At 38.1% G+C, this 13,821-nt stretch overlaps 1 protein-coding gene across 1 annotated transcript in view; it reads left to right on the forward strand.

Annotated features, from left to right (window-relative positions):
• LOC114697525 (olfactory receptor 4F6-like) overlaps positions 1 to 13,821 on the forward strand; it is a 38,630-nt gene that overhangs the window by 9,048 nt on the left and 15,761 nt on the right. The gene's annotated exons all lie outside the window — the stretch shown is intronic.

A 13,821-nucleotide genomic window follows, 5' to 3' on the forward strand; every position in this document is an offset into this window, starting at 1 on the left:
CCCCTACAACACCTGAAAATGGGAACTCAGATACATATATAATCAAGTTTCCAGTGGCATTAATCACAAGAGTCAAAGGCAAAAACAGTCCAAGTTGTCCTCCAGTATGTGAATAAGTAACTGAAATGTGGTACCCATATAGGATGTGGTATTATTTGGCTATAAAAAGAATGAAATTCTGACCCATACTCTGTAAAACACAGATGAAACTTGAAAACACTATGCTAATGTGGGGGAAAGGCAGACACAAAGGATACATATTATATGATTACATTTATATGACCTATTGATCACAAGCAAATTTATAGAGACAAAAATCCCACTGACAAGTAGGATTAGCTGAATGAAGTATGGATATTATTGCTAAATAATCAAAAGTGCTGTTTGGGTGATATGAAATTCAAAAATTTAGGAGTAAGGGCAGGGAAGCACTGTAGATAAGAACTGCCAGGAAATACACACTTAAAAATTGACTGAAAGGGTAAACTTTGTGTTGCAAATCATCACTCAGATCTGATCAGGCAACAGTACTTCATAAAGTAGAAGTATAACCTGTCAGGACCTGTGACAGTCACATTTTCTGCCACAACTCAAAGGCAAGACATGACCAGAGGGTTTATTACTACCAGAATACTCCAATGTGAATTAAAGATAAATTGACTAAGCTAGCTTTGATAAAAACCTGTTTCATCAATAATCTGAAAGTGGTGACAACAAGCCAAATTCCTAATGCAAGAGAGATTGACAGTCACTGCTTAACCATCAACCACTGCTTATTTTAAGGGCTTGAAAAGCATTAAGGGCTAAATATGGAAACAGCCCTGAGCTCCACTTTTTGCATAGACTAAGTCTCCTGAGATGCTGAGAATTGCATCTGGCTTTCTTCTTGCAAGCATCTGAAGAATAAAAATAAATTTGGACCATGCTCTGTGAATAATGAGAAAAATTACTTCTTTAATTTTACTAATTTCTAATTGAAGTTTTTTTATTTTCTCCAATTATTGTGTTAGCAAGAAGCTATATAAAAACAGCAGTATTTTTTGGCCAATCATAAGTATCACATTTTAAAAATATCATGTTATTAATAGTTTTATACAGAATTCAAATAATATTCTCCAAGCTTCATAAATATGCCATAAATAATTAAATATAACACTTTTTTTTCTTTCATTTTTCGAGACAGGGTTTCTCGGTGAAACAGTCCTGGCTAACCTGGAACTCACTCTGTAGACCAGGCTGGCCTTGAACTCACAGAATTCTGCCTGCCTCTGCCTCCCGAGTGCTGGGATTAAAGGTGTGCACCACCACCACCCGGCATGAAATATAACACTTTAAAGTAAAGATCCCAGAGGTAGGGACATAGCTAGTGGTACTGGATTGGACTTCCAGTACTTCAGTAATAATAAAAAACACCTCCAAGACAGAAAGAGTAAGTAAGAATTCTTAACAAATTCTGGTTTCTCATCTACACTACAGTATCCCCATACACTGTCATCAAGAAAGACATAAAGTAGACACCTTATTTCCACAATTAAAGTTTTAAATGCTAAGTGGTCATTTATATTTAGTTACATTTTCAGAGAATTTTCTTCCTTAATTTGATTTTGGAAAAGAGGAACTTCAAACTTGTCTATTCAATGACATCAGGGTCAACACATTAGCAAGTCAGTCTCTAGCTTTTTAAAAATGGATCTTCTCATCTAAATAGAAGACCAGGACAAATCAAGCCAGACAGAATTCCAGCACTGAGAAGGGGAGGTGGGCGCAAAGTCCCACCACTAACCAGAAAGCTACCTGCAACTGAAAGGAGAAAACTGCAACTGAAAGGAAAAAAACCAACTTTCTCCAATGGAGGGACACTTGGAGATCAACCAAGCTTCTGGGCCGGCCTCATGCTCAGCAACAGCTGACCAACACCAATAAGACTCCCATGTTTTGTTTTGTATGTGTGAACAAAAATGCACACTTTTTGGCTTTACATTTTTTTGTCTTCTGGGATTTTGTTTTCTTTTTGTTTTTGAGAGAGAAAGGGATAGAGAGAGTGGGAGAAAGTACATGAATAGGTAGGGAGGATCTGGGAGGACTTGGGAGAGAGAAAAGAGTATCATAAAATGTATTATATGAAAAAAAGAAAAATATTTAAAAAAAGAAATCTAAAAGAAGATAAAGGATTTAATCTGTCATGCACCTTTGATAGCAAAGAGAGAAATGTCCAGGGGCAGTGCTCATTTATAGAGATTTTTTTCCCCGAGGAGCCTTACTACTTTACCATTGCCCAGGCAATAATTATTTTCTAATTTTCTGTCAAGAATGTCTTTACTACCTCAGTCATAGCTGAGAACAGAAATATCACGGTTGGCTCCAGACCACAGCAATAAAATAAGTCATATAATTTTTTATTTTTTGGTTTCCTAGTGCATATGAAACCTGTGTTTATAATACATTATAGTGTCTATGAAGTGTGCAGTCACATTATATTCTTCCTTAAACAATATACATGTACACCTTCATTATAAAACACTCTATTGCTAAAGGATTCTAATGATCATCTGAGACTTTTGTGAGCTATAATCTCTTCACAGGTGGAAGATCTTGCCTCAGGGTTGATGGCTGCCTTTATCAGGGTGCTACATACTTAAGGCTGGGTGGGAGGCGATGGCTACTTTTTTTTTTCAGATTTTTTTATTGTTTTATATAACGAAAGTAATGGATGTTTAAAAGGAATAAAAGGTACCTGGGTCAGGTGACATGTGCTTGTAATCTCAACACTTAGCAGATGAAGGCAAAAAAATTATGAGTTCAAGGCAAAGCAAAAGGAATATAATATGAAAAATAATCAATGTTCCATAAAATATACCCTGTAAGCATTCATTAATTGAGCGTTCTATCTCTATGCATGTTTGCTTTTGTTGTTGTTTTTGTTGTTTTAACAGGTCTCACTATGTGGTCCTCCACAATGAAACTCCCAATCCTTTCTGAAGCTGAGGAAGGATGCCCTGTCTTCTAACTTTAAATTGACCCAAGACCCACACAGTATTTGTTCTTCCAGTTTGGGGATAGGTGTTTTTCTTTCTGCCACTTAGGGTAGCTAGGAATGGGGGAAATGTAACAAAATACATGATTTGAAACCAAATACAAGAGAAATTTCCTGAGATTTCATTTATTTTCTTTAGTAACTCTAGCCTTGGAAAACAGCAGATCCTATGGGGAGCCTTTCTTTATGGTGGCAAGCTATTTTCTGTCTGTAAACGATGATATATTTCTAGAGAGGAAAGGACAACTCGCCGTTATCTCCTTAGGGTTAAAAACACTGCAAGAAGTACAATTGAAGTTGCCAGAGTCTGTAATGGTTTAAAGCATGGTAGCTTAGCCTCGCTTTTCTGTTCTTGCTTCTGATGACAAATGTTGCCCTTATTTTCCAAACGTTGTATATAACTTCACTTCTCCCCGGGAAGTCAGCTGTGTGGGGAGAAGGAATGAACTAGCACAGAAAAGTAACCTGGAGTTTCTGAAATGAGATCGAAAGCACATTTGTCAATGACAAGTGTGTTGATCTTGGGAAGGTCATATAATCTGTCTATGCATTCAAGTTTCCTTCTCATTTAGCCAAACCATTACTTATGCAGAACACTAGAAACAAATCAAAGCAGAGGTGATGTGTCTAAGCAGGGAGTGAAAGCGTCTCCACATTAAGCAGAGTTGTCTGCCCATCACAGAAGGACCGCAGACAGTGGCTTCATGTTGCCCTTTTGAAAGTGGATTTCTAAAAGTAAGACACAATGAAACCTGTGATGATTGATCCTCCACATGAAAAAGTCTCTGGAGCATGTGTTGCTTTTTGACAGCATTTCTGGTGTTTTGTTTTGGGGAAACAAGGTCTTACTTGGTAGTCAACAGAGGTCTCAAACTCAGAATACTTCATCTTCAGCCTCCAAAGTGCTGCTACTATAGGCATGCTACCACAGCTGATGAATATTTGATAATTATCAATCATACCCCAATATGAATCCTACCTGTTAAAATAATGACTGATCTGGTAGGAAATGCCCACTGGTATAATAGTGGCTTGAGCATCATAGGAGTAACCAACTACTTTCTGACTAGTTCTAAGGCTGCTCCCCAAGATGAAACCTACACCTGGTACCATTTTTGGACCAAGAACCTGTGTCTAGACAGGCCATAGGTCATAGAAGCTACTATTATTATTCTGTCAAATGGACATAGTAATAAACCAACTCCTAATGACTTAAAATTATACCCATAGATCAATGATTTTCTCAACCCTCAAATGAGAAGCTTCTATCTGCAGTGATGACTAACAAGGCAAAGTGTATACAGTAAGATACATAAATAAAATAATAAAAATAAAATCTTAAAAAAAAATAAGGCCTGTATAAAAAGAAAGCAGGCGTGACAATCTAGAAAATGACCACTTGGAACAGAGGAATGGCTGCAGAAAGGCCTTATGAGATGAGATGGGAACAATCTTGGTACATTTGGGAACTTGTAATGTGCTAAATTGTAGTGAACAGCATAGTGTTAAAAGAGGTCAGAAAATTTGGAGGCAGACACAAAAGTTCATAAAGATCATGAAAACGTCACTTTTATTCTAAACGTGGTCTGGAGTAACTGGAAGGTTTTAAGTAGCCACACAACAAGTCTGGTTAACTGATTTAAAAAGGCCAAATGATGGTTGAATTGTAAAGGGAGTAAGAACAGAAACAGAGGGCTGGAGGGATGTCTCAGCTCTTAAGAGTGTTTGCTGCTCTTACGAAGGACCTGGGTTAATATCTTAGCACCCATAATGGTAGGCTCACAACTGCCTATCACTCTCATTCTGGTTCCAAGGGAACTGACACTGTCTTCTGGAAAAAGAGAGAGGAGACAGAGACAGAGACAGACAGACAAAGAGAAAGAAACCAAGAACACACAAACGAACACCACAGACAGAGGGAGTACTTAGAACAAAGGTGTGAGCTGTCCTGTTCAATGAACAAGTAAACAAGGTTATCCACAGCATAAACAGGAAGTGACAGCACGGTATAAGAGATTAGTGCAGGGAGTGAAGAAAGAGCATGGACCACATGAGGCCTTCTAGGACAAAATCGGGACTTCTGGGTTACTTTGAGGATGACAGGAAGCCACTGGAAGGCTTTATGTCTCCACAGGATCACTACAGGTGTTATCAAGAACAGACTACACCATAAATAAGGAGGCAAAGGGGGTAGAGTTAGAAGGCTATGATGATTCAAGAAAAGAAGATGGCACCTTGAAAGAGGTCAGAAAGTACTGAGGATAATGAGTAGTTGTCAGAGTTGAGTGTGAGGGACCACAGAAGACTAGGAAAGGGCAAGTGACCTAGCTCAGGAGGCCAGCCTTCAGTCACTTCCCAGGGAAGCTAGGTAGAGGAGTCTATGCAATGACAGGTCAGTGGCATGGATCTCTTGGTTAGGTGTGAGCTAATAAATATAGCAGATAGTAAAAACATTAAGAATTCACTTAATGAGAAGCAATTCAAATGTCCATTGTTAAATAAACTAAATGTAGTATATATGTATAATTAAATACTTGGCCTTGAAAAGGAAGGTAATTTGGACACAAACTTGTTGGGGATAGTGGATCACACTGTGAACCGCGAGTATGCATTTGTGTTAGTTAAATAAAATTAACCTTGGGTCAGGAGGCTGAATGAGCAAACTAGTTGACAGAGAGTAATCATAGAGCCTCAGAGGGAATCCAGGAGAGGTAGAGAGACACAGGAAGTAGTAGGGTGGGGTTTGGAGTGGCACAGCCTTTTTTGGTTTGGCAAAGCAGATGCACGGGTCTTCTGTGGACGCCAGCAAGGAGAGAGGGTTAGCTAGTTGCTACTCAGCCTCTCTGAGCTTGCAGGTTTTCACCCTAGTCTTTGAATCTTGAGTCTTATTCATAATTAGAATAAGAGATTTAGTTAAATCTCCTTTAACAGGAACAGAATTCTCACCAGGCTGCGGCCTGAGCGGCCAGGCTGCTGCTTAAGAGAAACAGGCCGGTAACCTCAAAGTTGCAATCACTGGCTGAGATAGCAGTATATTAAGGCGCAGCCACTGTGCCCAAATTAACACAAACTACAGGATGGATGAAGTTATTTCACTTATGAAATAACTCAATCCCATGGACACAAAAGGCAAGTGTCTTATGAAGATCTGAAGCAGTCACTCAGAAACAGGAATGATGGTTCCTCGGGTCTGTAGGGAGGAAAGTGACTCACACAATGCAAGCATTCTGAAGCTCTTTTGTAGAGTAATGCAAATACACTCCATACAGTTGAACTGTACATTTAAAAACTGAGCTGAGCATGGTAGACTATATGCCTATAATCCTAGAATCTGAGGAAGAAGAATCTCAAGATTAAAGAAGCTTGGGCTACTCATGATGAGAGTCTGTATCCGAAAGACAAAAATAAATAAATGTAAAATTGGAGTAAGATTTATGTTACACATTGTCCCAATTCAAAAAACAATAGATGACTGTGATGATTTTTGCTTGGAGGGTGTTTTCTGGTGATAGTGGGGATTGGTGGGGCAGGATTGAGACAGACACTCACTATGAAACCCAGACTTGCTTCACAATTTCCTGCATCAGCCTCCTGAGTGGTGGGATCACCTTATAGTAAAGCAATAAATCCACGGGAGTCTGTTTAAGAAGTATTAGGGAAATTTATTAAAGTAAATTGAGGAAATACACTCATGAATACAGAAGAGAGTAGACAGCTGAAGTCATTCTGTGATCTGATGGGGAGTAAATTCACCTCACAGGCAGGAGCAGGGAGAAGGAGCATGTGACCCTTCTCCCTTTCCTTTTTTTTATTTTTTATTTTATTTCTTTTTAATTAAGAGATTTTCTATTCATTTTATATACCTACCACAGATTGCCCTGTCCTCCCTCCTCCAATGCCCCAGCCTCCCCCAACCCACCCTTCATTCCCACCTCCTCCAAGGCAAGGTCTCCTATGGGGAGTCAGCAGAGCCTGTCACATTCAGCTGAGGCAAGTCCAAGCCCCTCCTCCCTGCACCAAGGCTACTCCCTTTCCTTTTATGAGGCACAGTGGAAGGAAGCACTGCCTATAGCTTAAGGTCATGGGCGGAGCAAATACCACTACATTTCCCCTTTTTGTCTAAATAAGAAGGTTCTAAACTGAATGTAAACTATATACAATAAGAATAATTATCAAGTATTGTCCAGGAAAAACAAAGGGTAATAACATAAACAAAAATGGAACTACAATCAACAAGAACAACATCAAACAAGAAAGACATGTTAAATGTCCAGAAATGTCCAGAACATAGGTAAATGGCAAATCACCAAGATTACTCCAATAGATAGCCACCTTGAAGATTCTAAACTCTAGTACTAATATGTTCTAGCTAAGATACAAGAAAATTGTAACCGTAACTACATTATAGTTTTGGTAAGCAGACTGTGGTTTTTATTTACAGCATTCAAAAGTCTAAAATAAGGTCTCAGTTTTGTTACTTTTAATATTTTCTGTGTTCATTAGTTTTTCAGCAGCTCAGTCTCCCAAGTCACAAGACAGTATGAGCTCACTACACGCTTCAGAAAAGATGACGTATCACGTAGCTTAAATATAAAACCACCTAATGCAGCTACAAACATTACTAATGCAATTCCAGTATTTCTGGAAAAAAGCTTGAAATTTGAAAACTGTCCAATGTAAGACCTTGATTAACTTGGAGAATTCTAACATATGGTTTTAAGGACAGCAGTTAGGTAAAATGGAAACTGTTAAAATATAAGACTTACATCCACTGCTATCAGGACTGATATTTAAATTAAAAAGCTAGTGAAAGCAGAGACTATAAAAAAAATATTTACAGGGCTGGTGAGATGACCCCCTGGGTTAAGATACTCACTGCCAAGCTTGAAGCCCTAAGTTCCATTCCTGGAACCCACATAAAAGTGGTTGTCCTCTGACCTCCCCCATTATAGCATGTGCTTGTAAATGAACAATTTAACCATTATTTTATAAGTACAAACTTATGTTTTTTGATTCATCAATCATTTGATAGAAGCTATACAACTTTGCTGATTGAGTTTACTCTCATTTTTTTTCTTACCCGAATCATAAATATTAGGCAGGCATATGCCTATCATTTCTAATTTTCATTAATGGCACCAATGAAACAATATTTATATCCTTTTAAATCTTTGTCATATTACCCCACTTTTTCAGAGATCTCTCATTTACTGTTAATTTATATAAATTTTACTGACTTGCCTAAGTAATTCATGTTAGTTTTCAGAGAGATGCTCTATCTGTTTAGGTACCATATCAATTTGTGCAATGTTTAATCAGCCTATCCACTTGTGATATAAATATATTTGTCAGGGCAGTTTTCAAATCAAATACAACAAACTTTTGTACAAAAATAACAGCAATTGTCATCCGTAGCAATTATTTCTCTCTCTCTCTCTCTCTCTCTCTATATATATATATATATATATATATATATATATAAATGCATATGCAATATATATGACAAACATCCAAACCCCTTATCTGTTTTCCTCCATTACAGCATTTCCACCCCAGGCTGTGGCTGCTGTTACTATCATCTCATTTTATAGCAGAAACAAAGGGAATTCCCAGAATGGTGGTGAAGGGAGAGCCCTCTGTCACAGTTGGCACATACAAGGCAGAATGGAAACGAGAGCACAGGACTGAGAGGTAAAAACGCAGATAAGATTCTAACTCCACCATACCCTGTTCAGGTAACCTAGGAAAATGACTAAATATTTCTTAGCCTTAACTTTCTATTTATGCAATGAGACTAAAAATTTCTATTTATGCAATAAAATAATGCACAGACAATTATGAGGATTGGATAGAGATGGAAGATACTCATTAAACAAATAGTATTAGAGAATTGAGCATGTTGGTCATCATATTATATGGCTTCAATTTCAGCAACTTGGCAGAGTGGGATAAGGATTGTCTTAGAGAGAGAGAGAGAGAGAGAGAGAGAGAGAGAGAGAGAGAGAGAGAGAGAGAATATTTATGAATATAGAAGAAAAAGCTGGGCATAGTGGCATGTGCTTTTAATCCCAACACTTGGAGGCAGAGGTAGCTCTGAGAGTTGGAGGCCACCCTGGTCTATATAGCAAGTTCTAGGCCACCAAGAACCCCGTCTCTCACACACATTGCATACAAAAGGCAATTCCTAATATAATAAGCTCATAAACTAGTTGAAGAATCAAATTCAACATAAGAAACTGAAAACAGTGGTAGTATTTTATATTTAATAACACCCTACACTTGAAAAAATGTTTCCATATATTTTCTTTGGTTCTCATGATAATCCTGTCATATCAGCATGAAATGTATGAAGAAGTTAAAGCTAAGCTGGGCTCCATGGTCTGGCTAACACATACAGAATGTAAACTTCAAAAACTAGTTTGACAACAAACAACAAGAAAGAAACCAAAGAAACAATACTATTCACGATAGCCTTTAAAACATATCTTGGAATAAATCTAACCAAGGAAGTAAAAGATCTGTATGATGAAAACAGTGAAGACACTGAAAAAAGAAACTGAAGAAGATACCAGAGGATGGAAAGACCATATTCATAGATCAGCAGGATTGCGATTATGAAAATGGCCATCCTTTCAAAAGCAATCTACAGATTCAATGCAATCCCTATCAAAAATTCCAATATAATTCTTTACAGAAATTGAAAAAAGCATTCTTAAATTTCACATAGATATAAAAAAAATAGATAGTCAAAACAACAAACTGCTGGAGGTATCACCATCCCAGATTTCAAGTTGTATTACAGAGGTATAAAAAAACAGCATGGTAGTGGTATAACAGCCATTTTGATCAATGGAATAGAATTGAGGACCCACATATAAACCCACATCCCTATAGCTTCCTAATATTTTACAAAGTTGTCAACAGTACACACTGGAGAGAGAAAAGCATCTTCAACAAATGGTGTTGCCCAAACTGGTTTGCTACATGTAGAATGAAACTCCTTATCATTTCACCCTGCGCAAAACTCAATTCCAAATGAATCAAGGACCTCAACATAAGACCTGATACCCTGAATCTGATAGACAAAAAAGCAGGAAATATGTTTGGACTGATTGATGCAGGAAAGGACTTTCTGAATAAGATCTCAATATTGAAATCATTAAGACCAACAATTAATAAATGGGACTTCATGAAGCTAAAATGTTTCTGTACAGCAAAGAACACCATTGTTTGAGTGAAGAGGAAGTCTATAGGACAGGAAAGTCTTTAATAGCTATACACAGAACAGAGAGTTACTATCTAGAGCATATTTCAAAAACTCAAAAATTAAAACAAACAACACAGTTAGAAATGGGGCATGGTACTAAACAGAAAGTTCACAAAAGATAAAATATAAGTGTCTAAAAAAGTTTTAAACTTAGCCGGGCGGTGGTAGCACATGCCTTTAATCCCAGCACTTGGGAGGCAGAGGCAGGCAGATCTCTGTGAGTTCGAGGCCAGCCTGGTCTCCAAAGCGAGTTCCAGGAAAGGCGCAAAGCTACACAGAGAAACCCTGTCTCGGAAAACCAAAAAAAAAAAAAAAAAAAAGTTTTAAATTTAAAATGATGATGATAAATGCTGGTGTGGATGTGAGGAAAAGGGAACTTATTCACCATTGAGGAAAGTGAAAAGTAGTGAAGGAACTATGAAAACCAGTGTGGAGGTTCCTCAAAAAAATGAAAATATATCTACCACACGATCCAGGCATACCACTCTTGGGCACATATCCAAAGGACTCTCCATCCTATGGCAGAGACACTTGCTCACTCACATTCATTACTGCTCTATCACAATCGTCAGGAAATGGAAACAGTCTAGACCAACTAATGGATAATGAAAAAGTGGTATACTTATATAGAAGAATATTTACAGCTAGTAACAAAAATAAAATTATGCAATTCACAGGTAATTAGCTGGATCTGGAAGCAATCATTTTGAATGAAGTACCGCAGGCACAGAAAGACAAATGTCATGTTTTCTCTCAGTGGATATTAACTTTGAATCTTCAGATATGTGTGCTTCATTTGGAAATATCCAGGAAAGTCAGGAAATTGCTAAGACACACACACACAGAGAGAGAGAGAGAGAGAGAGAGAGAGAGAGAGAGAGAGAGAGAGACAGACAGACAGACAGACAGACTTGAGAGAGAGAGAGAGAGAGACTGACTTCCGAGAGAGAGAGAGAGAGAGAGAGAGAGAGAGAGAGAGAGAGAGAGAGAATGATGAGAGATAATGCATTGGTATAAAGTGTTATAAGGGAATTATGGAACAAAAGGGGATAAATTGGGAAATTGGGGGAGGGCAAAGAAGGAAGAAACTGGGTGGGAGAAATACCACCAAAGGTTTTTCAAAAGAGTCATATTGAAACCTACTACTACTGTAGTACTTTCCTAAATATATCTAGACACATAAAAAGAGTTAACCATAAAATGGGACAATATTCCTACTACATACCAGAGGCTAACAAGTGAAAAGCCCTGTCTCAGGAATGGGTTGCTTCTTTTGGAGTTGCTGGCCAACGAGATCCCATAGACCCTCAAATATAACAGGCGACTGCCCATGTTCTTGGTTATCCTTCAGAGTTTGGTGATAAGATACTATTGCCAAAGGCATGACCTATATGAATCACAAAACACAGAGAGATCAAGCTGGTACTGACTTAGAAGCTTCATCACTACTAGCTAGTTTTCACAGTCCTGGGAGGTGCCATACATGCTACCAGAAGAGAAAAATAATCATCATTCATATCCAGTGTGGAGGCCCACAAAGGTTTCCTAATAAGATCTGAGCTTGCTTTACCCAGAAGAGCTGCATTAGAAGATTGCCTGACCATGTGCATGGTTACCAGGTGATTAGAAAGGGTCTGCACTTGGCTGTGCTGTGAGGAGGTCTTTTGCTCCACCCCTTGGCATTCCTATAAATAGCCCTTTAGAAGAGACAGAAGGGGCTGGTGGATAAGGATCCAGGTCCTCCTGAGGCTACCCTGTGTTTCTATCTGTTTCTCTCCCCTCTATCCTTTTACCTAATCTCTTAACCCTTGCTCCTCAAGAGTACCCTGTGGTAAAATGTGGGAGCCAGTCTCCCACAACCCAGATACGAATCCTGCCAGTTACAATTAGGACTGGCCTGGGAAGAAATGCCCACCGGCATGAATGTCATGAGAGGAACTAACCACTTTCTGACTAGATCTAAGGCTGCTCCACAAAAGGAAGCCCACACCTAACACCATTATTGGACCAAGATCCTGTGGCTAGACAGACCATAGACCATAGAAGCTACTACTGTTATTCTGCTAAATGACACAGTATTAAACCAACTTAAGGTTACACCCATAGATCAATGCACTTCTCAACCCTCATCTCAGAAGCTTCTATTTGCAGTAGATGGTGACTAATAGAGAGATCCACAATTGGCCAAGGTGCAGAGAATAAAGATTGTATAATGTTCAGCCCTAAAAGGAACATAGATACTGCGCCCTCTTCTCCGAAAGCTCAGGGATAATTTTGGAGTTGGAAAGAATGTAAGAACCAAAGGCTGTAGATGACTACAAGAAACAGTGTCTTCTGGCCACAGCAGGACAGCTGGACTTATGAACTCACAATGTTAGGACAAAATGCACATGATCTGTACAAGCCCAAACCAGCATGGAGAGAGGAGCTGGGGCAATCATTAGCTGCTGGGAGAGGAAGGGTCAGTTTTCTCTAATAGTGTAGCTCCTGGTTAGTTGATCACACTCTAGTTGAAGTATTCCAAGAATACTGGGGCAGCACAAACTGGCTTTGATAGGGAAGAAAAAAGATGGTTGGGAAGGGAAGAGGAATTGGATCTGGGAAAAGATGAAAGAGGCTGGGTAAATCAAAACATGTATGAAATTCTCAAACAACTAACAAAGATATTTTCAAACAGCAAGTTTGAAATAATAGTAATAGTAATAATAATAATAATTTGTCCCTAAATTATGACTTTCCTATTACATTATGCTGGTTATAAATTTTGGTATAAAAACAAATTAATGAAGGTAACTTCATTACTAAGAGATGAAATAACTAAGGGTAAAGGATGTTACATGAAGCTTTGATGAAGGAATATTACAAATCATAAAAGAAGCTGCCTAATGTGTAGGAGAAAGTACATGGTGCCCACAGAGGACCATGTGGTGCCTACTCTAACATGTTCAGACACACTTTGTACTCAGGTAAGAGGGTCTCATGCCCCATCCAAAGAGCACAGCAGAACACGGGAAGAGGAAGCTCACCTAGTCACAGAATCCAACCCAGAGCCAGATGAAGTGACAGGAAGACACAAAACAGCGGCAGAGGGGGAATGCTTCTGTGTAGTCACCAAGCTATTTATCTGTGCTAATACGTTCAATTACTAACACAAAGGTTCATAAATATTATTTAATTTAAATACAAAAAAACATTTCAAATATTTAACATTATTTATTAAATTCATTTTTGTATTGGATATCCTGATAATTTTTAACTGTGATTTTTAGGCTTCAGGATGTGATTCTACCTTCTTGACCCCATCTTGACATTATTAGATCAATAAACTTAGAGTTGAAACATTTATCAAATATAATTTTAATGTGTTGGAATATCTTTAAATATCTCTTTAGAACTTGCTAGTCTTTTCTTAGAGCCTATGGTTGGCAACAGTATCTAACTAGATTAATAATACTTGTGCTGTATCTATTTTTAATTTATACTGTATTCATGGCATACAAGCTGATATTTCACTTTGTGA

The sequence above is a fragment of the Peromyscus leucopus genome, chromosome 4, assembly GCF_004664715.2.
Source record: "Peromyscus leucopus breed LL Stock chromosome 4, UCI_PerLeu_2.1, whole genome shotgun sequence".
In the NCBI taxonomy this organism is placed as follows: domain Eukaryota; kingdom Metazoa; phylum Chordata; class Mammalia; order Rodentia; family Cricetidae; genus Peromyscus; species Peromyscus leucopus.